The 25401-nt window shown below is 50.6% G+C and overlaps 1 protein-coding gene across 2 annotated transcripts in view; it reads right to left on the bottom strand.

Annotated features, from left to right (window-relative positions):
• The window catches only part of fstl4 (follistatin-like 4), an 86020-nt gene that overhangs the window by 59464 nt on the left and 1155 nt on the right, over positions 1 to 25401 (bottom strand). The window contains exon 1 of one of the 2 annotated variants that reach the window (XM_058087238.2): positions 7144 to 7283. The exons of the other annotated variant lie outside the window; for it this stretch is intronic. The gene's annotated coding sequence lies outside the window, so the exon portion shown is untranslated. Of the gene's footprint in view, positions 1 to 7143; positions 7284 to 25401 lie in introns of those variants that run through there. 2 annotated transcript variants of the gene reach the window in all.

Here is a 25401-nt window from a genome sequence, read left to right as displayed (position 1 = left end):
TAATGACTTCTAGCGAACCGTAGGAGACCAGGAAGCCCAACAATGCAGTAGAAGTATTGGTTGGAGGAGTACTAATGACTTCTAGCGAACCGTAGGAGACCAGGAAGCCCAACAATGCAGTAGAAGTATTGGTTGGAGGAGTACTAATGACTTCTAAGACCAAACGGAAGGAGGAAGTGAGCCTCTCTTCCAGGACTCGCCACCAGCCTTCAGCGGCAATCACCCCGGGGCAGAAGGAGCCCCCGCCCTGATGAAATTAAACGGCAAATGAGATCTGCCAGTCACTGTCTCCTAATGGGACACACAAAGAGGTGCAGAGTGAGCGCTCCCTCTTAAAATTCATCAATCGGGCGAGCGCGGCAGCCGACTAACACGCTTTCTTCAAAACATCAACAAACATTTGGATTTGAGTTCCCTACTTGTTTACTTCCTGCGGGGAGACATTTGGAAGGAAATAGATATAGATAGATATTCCAAGACGGGATGACGGACTCATCACGGGAGCCAGAAGAACGCCAGACGCCAGGAACGCCTTTAAGACGGATCGCCTTCTTTCTTGCCGCTCTTTTCAGGTCAACCTCAAATATTCATTTTTACCACACGGCTTCATTTAACACGCACACGCACACGTGCACACGCACACGTGCACACGGATCTCATTGCTCAGGGCAGGTGTGGTCTTGTTCTGCCAGCAGTCCGTCCTTTAGAGAGGAATTTTATTCATGTTTAAAATGCAGCTAATAGGATTGAGTGCAGTTTTCGGCATGAATACTAATGGCCGCCGTGACTTTAGCACCGACACTTTGGTTCATGTGTTAACATTTCACAGACAAGTCGGCCATTCATGTGAGCGCCAACGCTGAGGAGCGCGGCGTCACTACGTTACGTTACGTGCGTGCGTGCGTGCGTGCTTAGCCTCCATTCCAACCATGACGGTTAACCAGCACCCCCCCCCCCCCCATACTCATCATCCAGTGTCCAATAATAATAATTCTCTGGAATTGGGCAGCTTTATTACCGACTTTATACACTTAATACTTGCTTTGTCTTTAGCTTCTCTGACTTGTTTCTTTCTGCTTTTGTTCCCTGATTATGGCGCCTCCTCGGGAGATAATATTTAATTAAATATATTTAAATATATTTAATTCTAATATATTTACAAACATCTTTTTGTTGGCTGGTAATGTTATGAAAACAAACAAGACAATGGAGGAAGTTGTCATCCCCCATGGGGTGAAAGTGCACCCCCCGTGGGGTGAAGGTGCGCCCCCCCGTGGGGTGAAGGTGCGCCCCCCCTGTGGGGTGAAAGTGCGCTCCCCGTGGGGTGATGGTGCACCTCCCATGGGGTGAAGGTGCGCCCCTGTGGGGTGAAGGTGCGCCCCCCCCGTGGGGTGAAGGTGCACCACCTAATGAGCCGCAACTGTGCTACCTGTGCTATTGCTTCCGTGACAAACACACCACATGGTGGCGCTGTGGACTTGAAATTTCTCACACAGCTCTACAAAACCCCCACGTTACCATGAAGGTGTCAAATTTGAGCAAGACTGGTTGACAAGTAGCAGTCGGCTAATCCTGGTCAAACTTTTGGATAAACGGGCCGTCCCAAAATGATTTTTAATTACTGGCATCCAGTCTTCCTCCGTGAGGCGCTGCCATTCCTCCTCATCATTAATTAAATCTCCTAATGGGGTCCAACTGGAGGAGAGGAATATCTCCCCGCCAGCGTTTAAAATTCCGTCAACTTCCCGTCAGCTCTCGAAGGGCCGGTGCGCCAAGGCGGCTCCATTACGCCAGTCGACAGTTCACAACCTTATCTCTGCTGGCCACGGCGGCATCAGTCCCGCCCGGGAAGCGCCCGTCCTTCCTGTTGTCGGGAAGATAAGCGGGAGCAGAAGAGGCCGTCCCGAGGCCGACACACCTGTCAGCTCTTTTGCTCTTTTCCGGCTCATTCTCCCAAACGTGAGGTGAAATGGAGGGGCTGATACCAGATGAGCGGATCGCCGTCACGGCAGAGTGATCGTGTTGCGTGTTCGCTGAAGGCCGTCCTTCCGTCCGGTCAGGAAGGCAGAGGCCTTCGGAAAGGGGGGGGGGGGCTTTGAGTCCGCTCCAGCTTTCTGACCATTTCTTTCGAAATAAAGAAACCAGTAGCCTTAGCCCCGTCTTTTATTTATGGCCAATTTCCACGAGTTCCCAGGGTCTGATTGCTGAGAGGATGGAGGATGTGTTGTGAACGTTTTAGCCGTTTCTTCTTTGCTGGTGGTTGAAAGCTTTGCTCTTCGTCCGCGAAGTGGGCACCGCCACTAGGAATCAAAATAAAAACGTTGAAAGGACCACTTTAGAACCGCAACGTTACACAGCGCCTGCTCGGAGCATGTACCCGAATACAGCGCACCTTGCTGTGCCTGGCCAGGTGCCTTCTTCTGCTCAAAGCTCTGGTTCTCCTGGGAGAACCCAGACAGGTTGGTCGGGAATAATACACAATCAGAGGTTGTCTGCCTGAAATGTTAGCTCAACAAGGAAAGGGACACGAGGACGGGCAGACTCACATGCCCAGACACCCAAGGCTATTTGAGTCAGGGAAAGCATGTGGAGGCAAGCGGCCTCTAATTGAGGCAGCGTGTCCGCATGTACGCTAATGCTAGGTTAAGTCCTAGCCGGAGTCATGCTCATGCTAGCAGTGCAATCACAGCGGATTGTCCGATCAAAGGCCGACATTTGAGGCAGGACCAACGTTCCGCCTGCGAGCCGAGCGGCGCTAGCACCGTGTGCATGAATTGAGAAGCTGCTCGGCGTTCAACAATGAAATGTTAACCAAAAGTAGGACAACCGAGGTCTAATTTGGCTGCAGGGAGGCGACCTTTCCCGGAACCTCGGCTGTAAAAAGTCCAGCGTTTGCGGAGAGACGCCGTCGTTGCTCAAGTGGGACGAGGCAGCAAAGGTCATTTGTGGAAGTTGAACATTAGTGAGCGGAATTTCAAGTGGATGCGAGGACAACCGGAATGAAAAGACAACAAGAATTCTCTTGCTTCTGGTCAATTTCTTCTTCTTCTTCACGTCGGAGATCAGCTTCTCTGTGGGCAGGATGACGTTCCGGTCCAACGGGAATCTCACCAGGATGCCAGCGAGCGGCCAAAGATGAGGCGCATAGCGTGACTCGCCGTCTGCGCCGCAGCGCTATTGTCGCTCATGCGCGTACGCCTCCTTTTATTGGCCTTTTCTTCGCCGGGCACACAAGCCATCCCCAGGAAGCCAGAGGGAAGGAAAGAAGGGAAGGAGACAAGGAAGCGGGACGGGTCGCCCCCAGGGGATTTTCTTGCTTGTTTGCTCCAGAAGATGAGAGGATCTTGGAAACGTTCTCCAGAAGGGTTTACGAGGGGTAACCTGGACCACCTCCCGTCTAGTTGGGAATCAGAACCGGGGCTTTGAGGAGTCGTGGGCGCTTGCATCCGAGCAGCACCTTTTTGCTTCCACGCGGCGGGAAGCTGCGTAAATAAAAGATGAGATCTACAAGAAAAAAGACGGGCCATCATCTCACATTCCTGCAGCAGCAGCTGCGCCGTCGTCCTTCATCAAGATCAACACGTTGGACCACATGGGAGCACCACTTAGGTGGGCCGCATAGCGCTGATGTATGACCCCGGGGGGGCGGGGGGGGCAGGGGGGGCAGGGCCTGAAAGGAACATGAATAATAGCGTCAACTAAATGGGAATGTTTGCCGATTGAGCCGTCTTGTTTGACTGCCGATGCTTCCTTTCTCGTGCGCCTGAGCTGCGAGGGGCTTGTCGCTGCTGTCCTTCCATAGAGAGGAAAAGCTTGCGTTTCGTTGTGGATTTTACTGCCAGAGCAGCCTTTTAGCAACAAGTCAAATACATGAAAGATATGAATGAATTCATTTCACGGCCAAAATGGGGGATCATATTCCAGGCTCACCAGGACGGGATCGGAACCTGACAACAAAAATCAAAGTACTTTGATTACTACATTTTTTACCCATATTGAATTATTCCCTCAAGACTGCAGTAGTCTGCAGTAGTAGATTACTGCATACGTACTACGTACGGCCCTGCCTTGCTAGGAGGGTTGAATTTATTAGAATATTCTACTTCATAGCGGTCGGTATCATGTTCAGCACTTGGGGAGATAGCGCCCGATTGACCTTGGACCTTGACCTGCAGTGGCCCCTCCCTCTGTTAGAGACCCAAACGCCATCAATCAATCTCCATGATATTGGATTCAACGTTGATAAATTCAATATTTGGGTATTTTGGAGAATAAAAAAAGCTGTTTTAAATATTGTTTTTTCCATGATTAGAGCCTTTTTAGGCAGGAAATAGCACCCCTATATTTTCCTTTGTCATCCTCTTAGGGGCACCGCCAGGAAAAAAAAAACATCTTTGAGTTTGAATTTTGTGAATATTCTACAAAACATCTGAGAATCCGAGGAATTGGACGATTTTTGGACAAAAAACGTCATGAAGAACTCCTTTTAGCTGGGGGTCTTTTAAGGAGAAGACGCAGTGACAGACGTTTCCGTGTCAGATCTTTCTGTGTCGGAAATATCCCAGGCCACCACGGGCTTCTGGACCGCTGCGTTATACCGTCTGGAAATGACGCCATCTTGTTTTTAATTCCCAGATTGTTCCTGGGATTCCAAAACCACCTGCTACGCAAGCTGAGTTCATTTGCGTGTGTATGAATTATTCACATTCTTCTTGTATTACGTCGCATAAACTGTGTCGCTCTTTGATCGTGCAGCACACACACGCACACACACGCACACACACGCACACACACGCACACACACACACACACGCACACACACACACACACACACGACCTGGAAGTGCTGCTAGCGGTGACAAAATGAACAAGCGACAAAGGACTTGGCGAGGAGGGAACGGCATCGGCGGCGTTGTTGGCTGACTGGCGTGTTGCTGACAAACGGTCCCGCCTTTGGAAAGACCGTCAGGAGAAATGTCGGCGTGGAAATAAGACGTAGGAACCGCCCATAACCACAATGATGCGACACCAAACCTTTAGCCCCCGCTACTTCCTGTTGTAGGCCAAACTGAGGTTCCATGGATATTTAGTAGGAACCGTAAACAAACGGCCATGACTCATTGAGGCTTTGCTAAGCCTTCTGGTCTGGTGTGATGATGAACAGACGTTTATCTCCTCGCTCCTTCAGGACTGATCTCATCTTCATCCCGCCTTCTTCTTCTTCATTCCCATAATAATAATAATAATAATATTGGCCCCAAACTCCTTTTCCCAAAACGCCAACTTTGAGTTTCCCTTATTTATTAAAATTACTATTTTTATTCTGACTTTCTTCCCATCACATTTGGACTTTATTCTCATTCTTTTTCTGGCAGCTGGTATTTCTTCTCTTTCTCAGAATATTACAACTTTTGTTGTTGTAAGTTTGTTTGTCATTTTTCCATGTCGTTTATATACAAAAAGGATGATATTTGCACTCATCATTTTATGACCTCATTCTATTTCATTTTTTTATTTTGACTTTACTTTAGTAATATTGCTGCTGATTTTACCATTTTTGCTGCTGTTGGTTTTCTTGATGAAATATAATTTTGATGTCACGCTACTGAAGGTAGGTATCACGCTACGGGAGGAAGGTATCACGCTACTGAAGGTAGGTATCACGCTACGGGAGGAAGGTATCAACGCTACGGGAGGAAGGTATCACGCTACGGGAGGAAGGTATCACGCTACGGGAGGAAGGTATCACGCTACGGGAGGAAGGTATCACGCTACGGGAGGAAGGTATCACGCTACGGGAGGAAGGTATCACGCTACGGGAGGAAGGTATCATGCTACGGGAGGAAGGTATCACGCTACGGGAGGAAGGTATCACGCTACGGGAGGAAGGTATCACGCTACGGGAGGAAGGTATCACGCTACGGGAGGAAGGTATCACGCTACGGGAGGAAGGTATCACGCTACGGGAGGAAGGTATCACGCTACGGGAGGAAGGTATCACGCTACGGGAGGACGGTATCACGCTACGGGAGGAAGGTATCACGCTACGGGAGGAAGGTATCACGCTACGGGAGGACGGTATCACGCTATTCCAGCTGCCAAGAAGGCCGCCACGGCGGTGATGTTGCATCAATAAAACTAAAAGTATTTCTCCTGGTAATATTATGACTTTACTGTCATAAAATTGCAACTTTGTTTTCTTAATATTTTGACTTTATTCTCGTCACATGACAACCTCGCCCTCGTTTTATCAAATTGATTTGTTTGTTTTTTGGGATATTTCAACTTTATGCTGCCACCAATTTCTCTTGTTTCCATTGAGTTATGACGGTTATTAGTTTACAACTTTTTCCGTAATATTTTCACTTTATTCTTGTAACATGACTACTAATGTTTCTATTTTTGCTGGGGGGTGGAGGGTGTTTGTAGAATGTGCTGCGGGCCGCACTTTGGACACCCCCGATGTAGCATGTAAGTGAACATAAGACGCATGTTTTGGGGATGGAGACAAGCACAGGAGAACAGGAGAACAGGGGAACAGGAGAACAGGGGAACAGGAGAACAGGGGAACAGGGGAACAGGGGAACAGGGGAACAGGGGAACAGGGGAACAGGAGAACAGGGGAACAGGAGAACAGGGGAACAGGGGAACAGGGGAACAGGAGAACAGGAGAACAGGAGAACAGGAGAACAGGAGAACAGGGGAACAGGGGAACAGGGGAACAGGAGAACAGGGGAACAGGAGAACAGGAGAACAGGGGAACAGGGGAACAGGGGAACAGGAGAACAGGGGAACAGGAGAACAGGAGAACAGGAGAACAGGAGAACTGGGAGAGAATTCCCCATCTCTGCTCTGCTTCAAGCGGATCCAAATAAAAAAAAAGAGAGCGGTGTGCGACAAGCGTTCAGCACCGCGGAGAGCTCCCGGCAGACATAACGTAGCGTCTCAGCGTTCGAGTCCCGCCGCAAGGCAGCCATCACCTCACCTGCCGGAAGCTACCGGAGCCCAGCGTCTCCGACCGCAGGCGCACAACTGCACCGCATCGCGGAGAGGAAAACAAGCACACTGGCGCAGACTGGCGCTGGCGTCCGCTCGCCGTGACGCAACACACGCGCACACGCACGCAAACTTGTGCCATCTTACCTGCGTGACTCCGAGGCGGACCGGAAGAGGAAAAGCGATTGCGAGTAAAAGTCCAAAGTGTGCAAAGACTGGCGGCACCGCGATGGCAAACTCTCATCCTCCAGCTCCTCCTCGCTGCTCTCCTCGTCTTCCTCCTCCTCTTCTCCCGCCTCCCAGCCTCCGCTGCCCTATTTAAACCTGATGCCTGCTGACGTCAGCGGACACGTGACCGGGCAACGCGCGGAAGACAGGACTTCAAAAATCGTCTTTGTTATTAGCTTCCGGTTTGCGTGAGTGAATGCTTGGGGATCGATGCCAAAGTATTTTAGGATGTTCTTCTTGTACTTTTATCTGAGGGTTTACTTTAAATGACATTTTCATTCCATTAAACTTCCATTAGATTGTTGCCTTCATTGTATTTTGTCTCCTTATGATGGGCCTGAAAAGCAATCCTAGTCCATGATTCCTAGTCCATGATTCCTAGTCCATGATTCCTAGTCCATGATTCCTAGTCCATGATTCCTAGTCCATGATTCCTAGTCCATGATTCCTAGTCCATGATTCCTAGTCCATGATTCCTAGTCCATGATTCCTAGTCCATGATTCCTAGTCCATGATTCCTAGTCCATGATTCCCAGTCCATGATTCCTAGTCCATGATTCCTAGTCCATGATTCCTAGTCCATGATTCCCAGTCCATGATTCCTAGTCCATGATTCCCAGTCCATGATTCCCAGTCCATGATTCCTAGTCCATGATTCCTAGTCCATGATTCCCAGTCCATGATTCCCAGTCCATGATTCCTAGTCCATGATTCCTAGTCCATGATTCCCAGTCCATGATTCCCAGTCCATGATTCCTAGTCCATGATTCCTAGTCCATGATTCCCAGTCCATGATTCCTAGTCCATGATTCCCAGTCCATGATTCCACACCGTGCCTTGGTTAGCATCATTCATCCCTTCCAGGAGGTCCCATTCAAACCAAACCGGGCTCTAACCAAAGCAGCTTTCCACATAGAAAAGCATGTGAGTAACACCCCAAACAGAGACAGGAGTTCCACTCGGACATCCAGGAATAATGACTGGACACTTGGACTTGCCCACGTTTACCTGGAAAACCGAGCCAAGGAAAATTGTTTCCAAATCTGGACGTGAATTTGTTTTCATGATTCACGGGTCATGGATGCCCACATTTAAGACCATACCACTCTGTGGTTGATCAACCACAGAGTATAGACCAGCGTATAGACCAGCGTATAGACCAGCGTATAGACCGGCGTATAGACCGGCGTATAGACCGGCGTATAGACCGGCGTACGGACCGGTGTACGGGCTGGCGTACGGGCCGGCGTATAGACCAGTGTATGGACCAGTGTATGGACCAGTGTATGGACCAGTGTATGGACCAGTGTATGGACCAGTGTATGGACCAGTGTATGGACCAGTGTATGGACCAGCGTATGGACCAGCGTATGGACCAGCGTATGGACCAGTGTATGGACCAGCGTATGGACCAGCGTATGGACCAGTGTATGGACCAGCGTATGGACCAGCGTATGGACCAGTGTATGGACCAGCGTATGGACGAGCGTATGGACCAGCGTATGGACCAGCGTATGGACCAGTGTATGGACCAGTGTATGGACCAGCGTATGGACCAGTGTTTTCAAATGTCCAACTTTACCATCCATCCATATGTTGGATCCCCAATCCCATCCAAAGTAGAGAGTGGACCATCCCAAGTTCTCAACAAGAGGGGTTCCTTCAAGACACTCTCAATGCTAAGTAGCTTTAGCATTTTAGCATTAGCTTTCCACAGCATGGGTAAGGTCTAATGTGTTTTTGGGACTAGCAGTGAGTAAAAGGTTCTGGTAGACCTGGTAGACCTGGTAGACCTGGTAGACCTGGTAGACCTGGTAGACCTGGTAGACCTGGTAGACCTGGTAGACCTGGTAGACCCCCTAATGCTGGTGGGAAACGGCCACAAAAGCACAGCACCAAACCTCCACCACCAAATGCTGGCCTTCCAGTCCGTCTCTTGGCGTTCCGCTGCCATGTTTCTTGGTAGCTCTCTGAGGAGCCTCCTCCTCCGCCTCCTCTTCATCCCCCCCCCCCAGCCCCCCCAGCCCAGACCACCAACATCCTCCAGCCGCAGGACGGGTGTGGATGTCGTTGCTCCAAGGAACGCTTGATGAAGGAATATCCAGAAGGACCAGAGCGGCAGTCAGGAAGTGTAGATAAAGCCCAATTACATAGCCTGGACTAGACCCCCCCCCCCCCAACAAGAGAGGAGCGGGGCCTCCATCCAACTTGCATATGCCATTAAACATTTAGGCTCCATGGAACATTTATCAGGACAAAATGAAAAGTAAATCAAGCAACTTCAGTCCTAAAATTGCAATCAGTGAGAGTAAGAAGCTGCAGGCGCAAAGAAGGAACCTGCCCCCCCCCCCCAAAGATACTTTCTTGGGGGGTTTCTTTGCTTTTTTTTGATTTTGGTTGCAATAATCAGCCTCAACTTTTCATTGTTTGCATCAGCTTGCAGGCGGAAAGAGGCGGGGCTTGCTTATTTTGCACTTTGCTCTCATTGAACGCCACACAAGACTCCATCTTTAGACGCCGTTGGGGTGGGTGGGGCCTGGCCGTGGGGGCGGCGTGCCTTTAAATTAGGAGGTGGGCGGACTTGGCAGGCCGTCTGCGCACACAAACAACATCACGTCTTTACGCCTCGCAGTGGGAACGTCGGGATCCATATTATTGACCGCAGGACATCAATTCATAAGCGCGAACGGCGAGCGAGCGCAACCTCGCCGCTGAAGGCGCGGCCCGAGTGGCGAATCAATCACGGCTAAATGGCGCGAATACCACTTCACGCCGCAGGACGGCCTCCACGTGACCACGCGGAGGAAGGCGGCGTGTAGGCTTTCCCGGGGGCTACGCCGCCAGCCGGCCCCGCCGCCAGCCGGCCCCGCCGCTAACAGCTAGCAGTCATCATTAGCCGGGCTATCACCCGCTTAGCCGTGTTTGCGCTGGCGGCCGTACATCACAAACATAATGTCCTCCCCCCTCAACCTCAACGTCTCCGAGGCGGATGGCAGCCATAAAAGGTCTTCCTCGCGTCTTCCCAGACGCAAGCGGACGGAGACGGAGCCATTACTCCTTTTTATGTCCTCGCTGCTGCGGGCGGAAGATTCTCCCGCACATCCGTCTACGTTAGATACCCAAACATTTCACTGCACGATGTGACTGGGTGGGCTGCTCAACTCTCAACTCTCACAAGGAAGTAAAACCTTCACGAGGTCCAGGCGTGTGACAGGGGGGCTGGGGGCAGGTCAGGGGTGGCATCATCTCAGATCTCAGTCCAGTCCTGGTACGTCATGTAGGCCCGCTTTAGAGCAGCGTTGGCTTGTCCCAGTAGGGCCGCCCGGTCATACAACCTTGCCACTTTCGTATTTTGGAACGTCAACAAAGCAGCAACTTGCCAGCTTCCTACAGCCACAGGAGCTTGATGTGGATATCGCCACCATCCATATTTGCATCCCACTCTGCGACAGAAACGCCACATCATCATCATCATAGTCAGCAACGCAAGGTTTTACTTTCCTTTTGTTGAACATCCAGCAACTTTGGACCAGGAATGGCGGCGTAGATTGGAGCGGATTACAACATTCCCAAGCTACGAGAGCGTGACCCCACAGGCACTCCGACGCTGGGGTGCTCGTATTCCAGGCAGGTCCCCGATGAGAAATGCTGGAGTGGCACACGTTTATACTTTGGTGGCAAAACACAAAATGAAAATTCACCCCTGAAGGAAACGCCATCATGCCCATGTTTGCTTTGCACGCACACACACACGCACACACACACGCACACACACACGCACACACACACACACGCACACACGCACACACGCACACACACACACACACACACACACACACACAGCCTTTGTAGTGTTTTGATGTGGTCCTTTCTCCATGATAGAACATGTCTTTGTTTCTCCCAGGCTCTGCTTTTGATGCTAACAGATGAAAGCGTCTTGCTAGCCGGACGCTCGCAGCCTCGCTAACCTGGAGGAGTCGCTAACCTGGGAGGAGTCGCTAACCTGGGAGGAGTCGCTAACCTGGGAGGAGTCGCTAACCTGGGAGGAGTCGCTAACCTGGAGGAGTCGCTAACCTGGAGGAGTCGCTAACCTGGAGGAGTCGCTAACCTGGAGGAGTCGCTAACCTGGAGGAGTCGCTAACCTGGGAGGAGTCGCTAACCTGGGAGGAGTCGCTAACCTGGAGGAGTCGCTAACCTGGAGGAGTCGCTAACCTGGGAGGAGTCGCTAACCTGGAGGAGTCGCTAACCTGGAGGAGTCGCTAACCTGGAGGAGTCGCTAACCTGGAGGAGTTGCTAACCTGGGAGGAGTCGCTAACCTGGAGGAGTCGCTAACCTGGAGGAGTCGCTAACCTGGAGGAGTCGCTAACCTGGAGGAGTCGCTAACCTGGGAGGAGTCGCTAACCTGGAGGAGTCGCTAACCTGATATAGCGATATTTGCAATCGCACGTTGGTCCCCATGGGCGTGGCACTGCTGGACTGCACTGCATACAAGCCACCAGTAGAGGGGACACTTCAACTTGTCCCCAGCAGAAATTCAGGCTTCACTACAGATGTTAAAATGAAGTGAAAGCTGTAGGTTTGATATGTTAAGCTGTTAGCACGTTAGCGCCACATCGCTATGCTAGTTACCACAGTGTGTTATATGGCATCTACCAAGTGCCGAGTTGTAGTCTGTAAACAAGACAATAACACTTCATGGAGACACGCCCCCTGCTGGGGACAAACACAGATCATTAGCCTGTTACCAAGTACTTACAAGTACTACACAGTCCGCATTACTAATACACTATGGTGTACCACCGACACTTAAGAGTATGTTGGAATAATAGGTAATACTAAGTATTGGAATAATGCAGTAATCCTGAGCTCTATAATGCTTTCATTTCAGGATCTATTCAGCTGTTTCTCTTTGGATGTCCTGCTTCCCGACAAAACCGCCCCCCTCCAGGCATGCCCACTCCACTGTGGTTGGTCACAGTCCCAAGTGCTGACAGGACTTGGCATGGCATCTTATCCATGGCATGTCTGTCTCAGCCATGGCATGTCCGTCCCAGCCATGGCATGTCCGTCTCAGCCATGTCACGTCTGTCCCAGCCATGTCACGTCTGTCTCACGCCAGGCTGGGACAAAAAGTCCATAAACACGCGGCTTCATCCGGTCAGTCCACGCTGTTTGCCACAAAGGCCGGAGAATTCAAATGAGATGAATTTCTCTGCCATCTTTCCTAGAAGCGGAAAACATCTTCATCCAAAGTCCACTTGGGACATTCCACGGCGTGGAAATGTCGCTAATGTCACACTGGACATTTTGATCTCCATCAACAGAAGGAACATCCATCCGACACACAGCCAGCCCATAAAATACCATTTCACAAAATCACTAAAAAAGTCCTTATGGGCGGCCGCCCCCGCTAGCGGGGCTATTAGCATGATGAGGTCCTCCTGGCATTTGACGTGTGCTGCCATTTAGCCGCTTAATTCCCCCGACTTGCACAATCCGGCTGAGGCCATTTCCAAACGGAGACTTGGATAGTATTCCCTAATGTGGAGGATCTGGCAGCAAATACCTGATACTAGCTGCTCAGGAGACAATGCAGTAAATATACTTTAGAGGAGTCCGTGTACAGCTTCTACGCTTTCCTAGCAACAAGCGGCCATTGTTGTCTGAATAACATCACTGCAGATTAAGAACGGTCAAGTAGGATGGTGGCGTTTGTGGATGTTTGTCATTGATAATGGCATGGCATGGCATGGCATGGCATGGCATGGCATGGCATGGCATGGCATGGATGGTATTGTATGGTATGGTATGGCATGATACGGCATGGCATGGCATGGCATGGCATGGCATGGCATGGCATGGCATGGCATGGCATGGTATTGTATGGTATGGTATGGTATGGCATGATACGGCATGGCATGGCACCATACGGTCCTTCTCTGTCAGTTATTATTAAAGACATGGAGAAGGACGAAGATGAAATCCATCATAAGATGTGCCCCCTCCTCCTCCTCCTCCTCCTCCTCCTGGAGACGCCGAGCCGTGTTCCGTGTTCAGCGTGTTCCGTCAGAGCATGAGCCTTTTCAAAGGATGCTGCAGCTGATCTTTGAAGAAGTGGAAGAAGCGTTCCAGAGGAAAGAAGCCTTAATGGCCGCTCATTGACACGCTGGCCTGACTTAATGAAGTACGTCAAATAGCTTCATCTCATAAAAGCTCACGGAGGAGCGGCCATCCGTCGTTTGCGGGCAAGGAGCGCCGTGCTGAGATGATGGATTGCATCTCATTCGCCTTGATCGCCGATGATCCTGCAATCACACCCCCCCATCCGCTACGGCCCAGCGGGCACACCTGCTGTAAGACCACCATGACACCCTTGGACCCGGGACCACCACCCAGTCTTCCCAAAGCTTCCAAGCCAAGGATCCCCCAGGCTACTAGAAAAGGAGCTGGGTGCACTTCAACACGACTTTTCACAAAGTCGAGAATTTCGGCAGCACGAGGGGTCCCAATCTACCCAATCTACCCATCTACCTAATCTACCCAATCTACCCAATCTACCCACAGACATGCACACAAATACACACAAATACACACTAATACACACTAATACATGCTGGATTTGCTGTGGTGACCCAGGAGGGAAAAGCCAGAAGAGGAAGAAGAAGCCATACAAACCTTCTATTATTATCTAATATTATCTTCTATATTATATATATATTATATATATACATATATATATATGATATTATGATCTTATATCATTATTCTTACCACCCTCACTCAAGTCTTTTGGTGTCTTTTCCATGACCTTCAAAAGACCTTGATTCTTAGTAGCATTCTTAGTACCATTCTTAGTACCGTTCTCAGTACCGTTCTCAGTACCGTTCTCAGTACTGTTCTCAGTACCGTTCTTAGTACCGTTCTCAGTACTGTTCTCAGTACCGTTCTTAGTAACTACAAAGACGGAGTCAGGAAGGCCGAGCCCCCCCCTGCTGTGTGCGTTAGATGGTTGAATCCTGACGAGCCAAAAGAAGGATTGTGATCTCCGAGTGTGAAACGACATCCGATCCAATCACGGCGAGCATCGGTCGGTCTTTGAGCGCCTCGGCGAAGTTGTGCTGTGGGCGGGGCCCCGGCCGTTTGAAGGGAAATGGATGTGATGAGAGCGTAATGCGCGTGGCGTTCCACAAGTGTCATTGTAACGCCCCAGTTTGATGCGCTGTGAAACGCCACGTTAGCATGTCATGTGATTATGGCGTCGCTCGGCGGCGGCAAGCTTTACATTTGCTCGTCTTTGTGGCGGCCCGGCGGCGATATGTCATTTGTTTTATCTCCATTTGCTGGCGCCGCTGCGGACCGACACTTGAGTGACATCTCATCTGCGGCGTGTCGGCGCGACCAATCAGCAGCCGCCGACGTGCGCTCCACCTGGGGGGGATTATTGTGACGCTTTGAAGGGAAGCGGCGCTATGGCGGCCGTGAAAGACGGGCTGATTTGTGTCGTTAGACAACGTTAGACAACGTTAGCCAACGTTAGCCACACCAAACCACCCATGCCTTCACACACACCCCCCCCCAACCAATAAGGAAGGTGGGATTAAAGACCCCCCCCAACTCAACATGGACACACACAACATTGTGTAAAGTCCTCACTGGCATCAACTTCCTTCTTCCCCCCGTTTTGGGGTGCTGCTGGGACCTCTTAGGAACGTGCCAGGCCGAGAAGAACCTACGTAAGAACTTTTTTCAACTTCACGCTTTTTCTTCCCGTTTTTTCCCTGAAGTCAGCACAGATCGGATATCATTCCGCCTCGCCAGGCTCGGACCCTCCAGCGTGTTTTCCGGAGGTCGCTGAAGGTTCTTGCAGGTCTATTTCCTGCTAATCCGTGTTGTTCCACGGGTCAACACAAGTGGCTCTAGCGGGTGTTGGCTGCATTTTATGTTGATGCGGTTGACTTGAGGGCGCCGCCAAGCAAGGAGTGATTTTCCGGCTCCTGCACTTCTTACTCAACGCGGACCACCTCCTCCAGGAGCGCCGTTGTGGCCGTCGGCCGCCATTTCCACGTTTTGCAGGAGTCGCTGTAGCGTGGCCTGACCTTGGGAACGGGCGCCGTGCCGCCATTTGCTGGATGAGACGAGATGGAATGACGCCGGCGGGCTGAGCTCGGCTGGCGCTCGGCTGGCGCTCGGCTGGCGCTCGGCTGGCGCTCGGCTGGCGCTCCCGCTCCCCGAAGGGCCGCTTGGCGTCCCGTTTGGCAGCACATTACGGCGGCGCTGGTCGGCCCGTTTCAGCTCCAGCTGCCACGGTTACCCACACGTTCCCTCACCTGCGTCGCCACGGATGGACCCCAAGGACACGGGGGTCGTGCCGTGTCTCTCCAGTATCTGCTAGCGAGTAGCGTTAGCGACCGTGCTTTACTGCTTCCTGCGGTGCCGAGTGGATGCAGCGTGGCATTATTCCCATAATATTCCCACTTTATTCTTGGAATATTACAACTGTTTCTGTAACCTCATTTTAACAAAATATTTTACTTTTTGTTTTCAAAATATTCTGACTTTAAAAAAAGTCCTTTTTTCTACTATTTCAACTCCATTCTATTAAAATGAGACTACTTTTCCTCCTGATATTAACACTTTATTCCCCTTAAATTGCTACTGGTTTTCCTGTAAGAGATCTCAGTCCTCTGATTATTTGGGTTCTAGTTGCTTTTGGTTTTCCATTTTTAGCTATTTTGACCTGTGAAGGTTTGATTTCATTCCCATAATGTTTTCATAAAAGGTTTCCATAGCATTTTCCCAGGAAATGAGGTTATTCCGTACTTCCAGTCAGGATAATAACATCAAAAAGACGAAATTAGTTGGGAGCAAAGGAGTCTGCGGTTGGAGGCGGCGGAGACCCCAGCCCCCAGTGAGTCGTCCCGGTCTCGGGGCCACTTAGCTCTAATTAGCATGTCGGACGGCCTGGCCAATCACCGCAGGTTAATTGTTTGATCCTCGCCATATGTGGACGGCGGCGAGTGGCAAGGTCGGCCAACTTTACGTCTTTGCGGCGGAACAAAGACGTTTTGTTACGAAGTGATGGCGCTCAGCTCTTTACTGTGGGCGACGTCCACGCCCACTTCACAGGACTTGACCATAAAGGCCATGCATCCTTCCTCATGTGCTGGATCCCCAATCCCGTCCGGAGTACCGACTGGACAGTCCCAAGTTCTCAGGAAAAGGTTACTTCAAGACGTCTCTCAATGCTAAGTAGCTTTAGCATTTTAACATTTTGTACCATTTTTGTGTTTTAAGTGTTTTAAGTGTTTTGAGCCATCCCAGACTTCTTTCAAGGCTCACTTCCCAATGTGGAACCTCATGATGGGAACCTTTGGTACGGTTTACCACCAGAATACTACATTGGTACTACAGTTCTAGGTCAGAATGGTTTACCACCAGAATACTACATTGGTACTACAGTTCTAGGTCAGAATGGTTTACCACCAGAATACTACATTGGTACTACAGTTCTAGGTCAGAATGGTTTACCACCAGAATACTACATTGGTACTACAGTTCTAGGTCAGAATGGTTTACCACCAGAATACTACATTGGTACTACAGTTCTAGGTCAGAAGGGTTTACCACCAGAATACTACATTGGTACTACAGTTCTAGGTCAGAATGGTTTACCACCAGAATACTACATTGGTACTACAGTTGTAGGTCAGAATGGTTTACCACCAGAATACTACATTGGTACTACAGTTGTAGGTCAGAATGGTTTACCACCAGAATACTACATTGGTACTACAGTTGTAGGTCAGAAGGGTGTAAAGCATCTAAGGTCCCTAGAGGTCCCTCTAAGGCATGATGGAAGAAGGAGAGTCATATTATAAACATAAATCAATAATATAATCCATATTGTGGATGAGTCTAGTATTATCATGAGTCAAATCTTAGCTACGCCAAGATGAAGACGGTTGGATGAAAGGTTGGATGAAAGGTTGGATGAAAGCTTCTTTTTCTTGGAATTGTGTTGCGTCCACCATGCCACACTGATGCTGATGCCGATGCCGATGCCGATGCCGATGCCGATGCTGATGCTGATGCTGATGCTGATGCTGATGCCGATGCTGATGAGAGGACAGCGCGTCCTCCCGTCGGGGGCGGGTCATTGCTGGCACTTCAAGATGGCACATGTGTTCAGCCCACACGGACCTTCTCCAAATAGCCCTTAGTCTTGATGGAGAACGCGTCATCCCGGGCCAGGACAGGTATTACATGCATCATTAGTCCCAAATAGGGGGAGGGGGGGGGGGGGGGCGTCATGGCGGCCTAAGCTCGGTGCTGAAGTCAACGTAATCTGTTGCCTTTCAAATCTCTTCTCACTCCGCCGCTGCTGGTTGAAGGCCAGTCAAGCATCCTGCTAGCTGGGGCGGTGCTAAGGGGGAGCCTCTCCACCAAAGTAGGCCCGGGTGACCAGAGTACGATACCCGAGTCGCTGCGTCGCCACCGTTTATCGCCGCTGCTACGCATTAGCGACCAATCAGGCGCGCCGTGACAAGGACGCCATCTTGGCATGAAGGGGATGAAGACGCAGGCCAAACCAAAATAAATATTCCTTTGATCACATCACAGCTTTGGTGTCCAAAGTGTGGGCTGGGGGCCACTTGTGGCTCAGAGAAACACAGTCCTTTAACAACAATGAAGTTCAACCATAAAGAGACAAAAAACGTATTGAGAGGAAAAACTCACTTCCATCCATCCATCCATCCATACCCCATCCATCCATCATCCATCCATCCATCCATCATCTATCCATCCATCATCTATCCATCCATACCCCATCCATCTATCCATCATCCATCTATCCATCATCCATCCATCCATCATCTATCCATCCATCATCCATCCATCCATACCCCCATCCATCCATCATCCATCCATCCATCTATCCATCTATCCATCCATCCATCCATCATCCATCTATCCATCATCCATCCATCCATCATCTATCCATCCATCCATCCATCCATCCATCATCCATCTATCCATCATCCATCCATCCATCATCTATCCATCCATCCATCCATCCATCCATACCCCATCCATCCATCATCCATCCATCCATCCATCATCTATCCATCCATCATCCATCCATCCATACCCCATCCATCCATCATCCATCCATCCATCCATCATCTATCCATCCATCATCCATCCATCCATACCCCATCCATCTATCCATCATCCATCTATCCATCTATCCATCATCCATCCATCCATCATCCATCCATCCATACCCCCATCCATCCATCATCCATCCATCCATCTATCCATCTATCCATCCATCCATCCATCATCCATCTATCCATCATCCATCCATCCATCATCTATCCATCCATCATCCATCCATCCATACCCCCATCCATCCATCATCCATCCATCCATCATCCATCTATCCATCCATTTTCTGTACTGCTTATCCCTCCATGGGTCTAAGACAATCAAGCCAAAATGTTATGATAAAAGAGTCATCTTCCTCCAAGAAGAGCTTTTCCAATAAGATAAGAAAAATGAAAAGATGTCATTTTGCTGTCATTTTACCAGAAGAAAGTCAAACTAAAGGAAAGTATTTTCTAAGCTAAACTGGCTCAAATAGTACTACCTTGAGTCAAGTACTGTGTGTACATGCTAGTATTCCATCAGTACTACACAGTGTGTGTGCTTTGGTAAAGTGGGACGGTCCTCCAAAGTCAAAGACGGCGGCGAGGCGACGCCTCACTTAACCTGGATGGTGCGCCGCTCGCCCCGAGGCGCGGCGTCAACAAAGCTGGCCTGATGACAAGCTGACAAGTCCATCCATCTTGTTTGCCCGCCGGACGCCGCAGATCGGCCGCGGCAATCAATAACGCTCACAATTAGTTTCCCTCCTCTTTGGGCCGCCCCGTGCCGGCCCGGAGCACGGCGCCGGCCCGCGTGTCCTCCCCGGGGACGCGCTGACATTTCCATATGCTCACCGATCGCTTCCTCCCTCCAGCTTGGCTCGCTGACCTGGAAAAAGGTGGGGGGGGGACTGAATAGTCCCAGCATGCATCACTCCCATCAAACGCTGACCGCTGGCTTCACGCGTATGTTAGCGTACCTGACGCTAACACGTCCCGATTGCACGACTTGTTGACGTCCGATCAAAAGATCCGCTGTGGCGACGCCGTAATCGGGGAAAAGCCGAAAGAACAAACGTTTAAAAACAGTAGTGTTCCCGTCATATAGATGATCTTTGACTAGCATATCTTGGCAGGAGATCCTAAAAAGCAGCAGAGCGCTCCTGTCATATAGAGGATCTTTGACTAGCATATCTTGGCAGGAGATCCTAAAAAGGAGCAGAGCGCTCCTGTCATATAGAGGATCTTTGACTAGCATATCTTGGCAGGAGATCCTAAGACAGAGCGGAGCGCTCCTGTCACATAGAGGATCTTTGTTTCAGGTGTTGAAGACGATGTGAGGATGATGATGCTTGGCCATGAAAGATGAAGACGTGAAGACGTTTAGCGAAAGCAGCTGAAGGCCAACATGAGCGTTCTTCCATGACGTTCCCGTGCGAGTTGGGGTCCCAGTCCAACGGAGCGCCACCTTCCAGAAGCTCCACCAGAGCGGAACATGCTGAGCAAGCAGCGTCGCCACCATCCAACCAGCCATCCAACCAGCCATCCAACCAGCCATCCAACCAGCCATCCAACCAGCCATCCAACCAGCCATCCAACCAGCCATCCAACCAGCCATCCAACCATCCATCCATCCATCCATCCAACCATCCATCCAACCAGCCATCCAACCATCCATCCAACCAGCCATCGAGCCTTCCTACTGCTTTTTCATGTTTTCTAGCAATTATTAATGCCGCCTAGTCTTCCAAAGCCCGCAGAGAGCTGCAAATACGTGTTCCATGGCCCCCGGGGGGGCCGTGAAGAGAGGCGGAATTAGCAAGCTGCTCCGCTGCGGTAAACCAATAAGACGTGGGAGGCGAGATGGAGGAATTTCAACATTTTCACTTTCCCATCCAAAAGTGATGATGCATCGCTTTGAGCGCACGACGGCGACACGCTCATTAACCTTGACCGTCCTTGGAGGTGAAAGGCCCGAGCGCCCCGATGGCGCCGCTAAATCACTCGGCCTCAGCGCTCCACTTTGATGGCGTTGTGGTGTGCCGCCACACGCCGGACATCCATAAAGCCTAATGGCGTGCCGGCCCTCGTCGTGGATTAGCTCATAAAGACAATATCCATCACGGCTAGCGAAGCCGGCCCAGGTCCACGCCCCCCTCGTGGGTCAGAACTTTTACTCCATTTTCCCATGACTGCTTTTAAAGGGGCGGCGTTGAGCCACCGTGACGAGCAGTGTCTAACGATGCTCTACGGCTGGCGTGCTCCCAACTCGAATGGCAGCACGCAAGGAGCGCTAGTCCAACGATAGCTTGAGAAGGAAGAGCCCCGCCCCGCATGAACTTCTCAGACATACTTTTATTTGCCGCCTTTTGGCTGACTTCAACGTTCCATTTCATTGCTGGATCATTACCGTAATGCCGAGCATAGAGGGGCACCCCCATCCAAAATGGAGGAGGCTGCACGGTGAACGAGATACTATCTCTCCACAAAGTCTCCCATCAGAGGAAACGTGGCGGAAGCCAGACAACGTCAACGCTATACCTGGTACACGCCCACAGTACCGCATGCCCACGTACGTCCACCCTTGGGGGCAAGGACGGACTCACATGCAGGATGCTGATGGTAGAGAACGCCACCCGGCCCAGTAACCTCTAAAAGCGTCCAGGGGCGGGGGGGCTTGGGGGGGGCAACACGTGGAATTTTAAAAAAAGACAACAAGCGATGAAGACGGGCCAAAGAAATCACACATGGAAACGCTTTCAGAGGCAATCTGCAGCTAACACACACACACATGCACACATGCACACACGCACACACACACATGCACACTCACACATGCACACTCACAAACACGGCTCTAAACGAGGTTCTGTCGAGCGAAGCGGCGATGACGCCTGCCACCTTTAATTGGCAGCTCGCTAACAATCAAAGCTAATTAGGGTAGCTTCAGTGCAGTATTATGAAATCATCCTAATATCGCGTATGGGGGGGGGGTGTCACAATCCACAAATAATTACATTAAAACAGGGGTGTCCAAAATGCAGCCCGGGGGACATTTGCAGCGCGCACATGTTAGTTTTATTGGCTTGGGGGACATTCCCTAAACATCATTTAACTAGACAGCAGAAAAATGGAATCATCTCATGAAGTCAAAATGTTAGAAGAAAAGGTCATTTTAGGACAAGATACTCTTATGAGGAACCATCTGTGGAACCATCTGTGGAACCATCAGTGGAACCATCAGTGGAACCACCAGTGGACCCATCAGTGGGACCATCAGTGGGACCCATCAGTGGACCCATCAGTGGACCCATCAGTGGGACCATCAGTGGGACCATCAGTGGACCCATCAGTGGACCCATCAGTGGGACCATCAGTGGACCCATCAGTGGACCCATCAGTGGAACCATCAGTGGACCCATCAGTGGGACCCATCAGTGGACCCATCAGTGGACCCATCAGTGGACCCATCAGTGGAACCATCAGTGGACCCATCAGTGGAACCATCAGTGGAACCATCAGTGGACCCATCAGTGGACCCATCAGTGGACCCATCAGTGGAACCATCAGTGGACCCATCAGTGGACCCATCAGTGGAACCATCAGTGGACCCATCAGTGGACCCATCAGTGGACCCATCAGTGGGACCCATCAGTGGACCCATCAGTGGACCCATCAGTGGGACCATCAGTGGGACCATCAGTGGACCCATCAGTGGACCCATCAGTGGGACCATCAGTGGACCCATCAGTGGACCCATCAGTGGAACCATCAGTGGAACCATCAGTGGACCCATCAGTGGACCCATCAGTGGACCCATCAGTGGGACCCATCAGTGGACCCATCAGTGGACCCATCAGTGGAACCATCAGTGGACCCATCAGTGGAACCATCAGTGGAACCATCAGTGGACCCATCAGTGGACCCATCAGTGGACCCATCAGTGGAACCATCAGTGGACCCATCAGTGGACCCATCAGTGGAACCATCAGTGGACCCATCAGTGGACCCATCAGTGGACCCATCAGTGGGACCCATCAGTGGACCCATCAGTGGACCCATCAGTGGAACCATCAGTGGACCCATCAGTGGAACCATCAGTGGACCCATCAGTGGACCCATCAGTGGACCCATCAGTGGACCCATCAGTGGAACCATCAGTGGAACCATCAGTGGAAGCATCAGTGGAAGCATCTGTTTGGTCCAAAGAATCAAGTGTAAAACGTTTGCACACCTGTAGTTGTATTCCATGTTCCAAGAATGTGCTCCGGCTCTATGGAAATAGTCCCAAAGGTTCCCGACCCCTGACTGAGCATGTCAGTGAAGGCATCGCCGCCAACCTTCAGCCACGCATCACAAAGGGACTTCCATGTCCACGCTGGAGCCACATGCGTCCGTGAAATACATGGAAAGGTGCCGGTGGTTGCCGTGGAAACGTCCCTATGATCAATAAGGTGTGATGCAATGTGCAGACGGAGGGCGCTGAGGAGGGATGGCGACGGCGTGGATCGGAAGCAGCTCGCCGACGGCGCTGATGGACGACGTGCCTCCCAAAGGTTAACAAGAAGTACGGCCTGCATTTGGAGTATTTACTCCACACTGAGATGGCGAGGGTGGAATTGAACTCGGGTCTCCCAGCTGTGCGGCCTGCGCACTAACCACTCCATGTCTTCCCAACGTTAGCGCCGCAGTTCACGTTAGCCGCTACCAGTGAACGGGTAACGTTTGCGGGTCAGCAAGAGCCAATCAGGAGGGGAGCTTAACGTCAACGTGGCGTTTACCCGATCCACCCAAACCAGCTGGCGATCTACCGGTAGCCTTACTGATGAATGGGAGGTTTTCATTGGTCCAGCATAGACAGACAGTTTCTCTACAGCACATGCATATTAATACACCATATTTCATAGTATATGTCAATCATATTTCCTAAAATCCATGAGAGCATGCCTGCCGACGCGTGGAGGAACTTCTGTATGTTGGTATAAATATGTCATTTACCGCTGGAATGGCGCACAGGGTCACATGACGTCTTGCCGCATGAAAGCAGGTCGAGATAAATTAGTCAGGAAACAACAGCAAAACACGAGGGTGAAATATGGCCATCCGCCCCCTAGTGGGCGCCCACTGGTGCTGGTGCCACATGAACGGGCAAGGAGTGGAAGAAGTGGGTCACACCTTAATGTCAGTCCAGGCAGAAGAAAACACTCCATGAATCATTTAGTGAGTGGCGCCCCCGATGGCGCTGTGTACACGGTGCGACAGCCCTCCTCCGCCTCCTCCGCCTCCTCCGCCTCCTCCGCCTCCTCCGCCTCCCAAATGGCATATCCAAAAATCAATCATATACATACTCCATATGGATATTAGCTCCACCTTTCAGCCACATTGAATTCCAATCTCATGTGCAGCTTAGAGGAAGTGGAGGTGAGAGATGTGGATATGGTATGTGGTACAAGATTACAACGCTAGTGCTAATGCTAGCTCATTAGCTCCTGCTACTGCTCCTGCATTCTCCTAGACATCTTGATGTTATCTTGGTCCCGACACACCACTGGCTTTACTTTCTATTTGGTTTGGACTGAAGCATCTTCATGGTGTCTCAGTGCTGGACTTCATGGTTCATCACAAAGAAAATGATTTTTTCTGGAAGACTGGAAGGTCCGAGAGATGCTCTTTTCCTGAGTTGGCACTTTCAGACGCCCACAGAGTGACCTTTGTGACCTTTGTCACGGCCACGCCAGCGAGCTGCTCATTCATCATGCATACACAACGTATGGATGTTGGATGGGTGATGGATGGGTGATGGATGGGTGATGGATGGGTGTTGGATGGGTGATGGATGGATGATGGGTGGGTGATGGATGGGTGATGGATGGATGATGGATGGGTGATGGATGGGTGATGGATGGGTGATGGATGGGTGATGGATGGGTGATGGATGGGTGATGGATGGGTGATGGATGGGTGATGGATGGGTGATGGGTGGGTGATGGGTGGGTGATGGATGGGTGATGGGTGGGTGATGGGTGGGTGATGGGTGATGGGTGGGTGATGGGTGGGTGTTGGATGGGTGATGGATTGGTGATGGATGGGTGATGGATTGGTGATGGATTGGTGATGGATGGGTGATGGATTGGTGATGGATGGGTGATGGATGGGTGATGGATGGGTGATGGATGGGTGTTGGATGGGTGTTGGATGGGCCCACATTCTCCTTCAGCACAATTCATGCTTCCATTGATCCCAGCAGACCATCCCACTACCACCACCATCTTTGACTCTTCTTTCCTTGCTGTTTTGTGGTTCCCAGCAGCCTATTATGACTCCAAAAATGTGCAAATTTAACCAAATATCATGTATTCCTAGGCTAAATGTAGCATTTGACAGCATAGATATAGCTCCATGAAGTACAATACAAATGTAAGGTATGTAGTATTCTAAGCTGGTCACTAGGTGTCAGTCATGTGACAAGATGGCCACTGGAGGACATTTGCTATCCTGGAAAAAAATGGATATATCACGTCTTATTTTCTCTTATTGTGTCCATTAATAGGAGTATAAAAGTGACTATAGGGGTGCTATTTTTTGCATGTCATTTCAGTAGAGTACATTGAAAGGTTGCCAAGGGTTTCCAAGAAGAAAACACACCAACACCAGCCAACACCAGCCAACACCAGCCAACACGATCCAACACGAGCCAACACCAGCCAACACGATCCAACACGAGGGAACACCAACCACACGGGTGTTTTGTTCCTGTCTTATTTCCTGCTCCTTATGACAGTCAAATGATGAACATAAAGCAGGACATGTTTCTCTCCTGCACGCGGACGTTCCGTAGAACACAAATGTCAGTGAATGCTGTCACGAGCCAAGACCAGCATGGCCCTCCAAGACTCCAGGAGCTTAATGAGAAAGTGATAAGCCAGAAATGAAACAGAGGCAGCTGACAAATGCAGTAAGAGTGCAGCAAAGGCGAGGCTAAGATAAGAAGACCAAATGAATTCAATGTTGGCTGCTAATAATTCATGGC

This window comes from Doryrhamphus excisus, linkage group LG21 (assembly GCF_037039965.1).
Source record: "Doryrhamphus excisus strain RoL-2023G ecotype Guam linkage group LG21, RoL_Dexc_Guam_v1.1, whole genome shotgun sequence".
Lineage (NCBI taxonomy): Eukaryota > Metazoa > Chordata > Actinopteri > Syngnathiformes > Syngnathidae > Doryrhamphus > Doryrhamphus excisus.
Note: the sequence above shows the minus strand (reverse complement) of the source record. Positions and strands in the feature narration are given on the sequence as shown.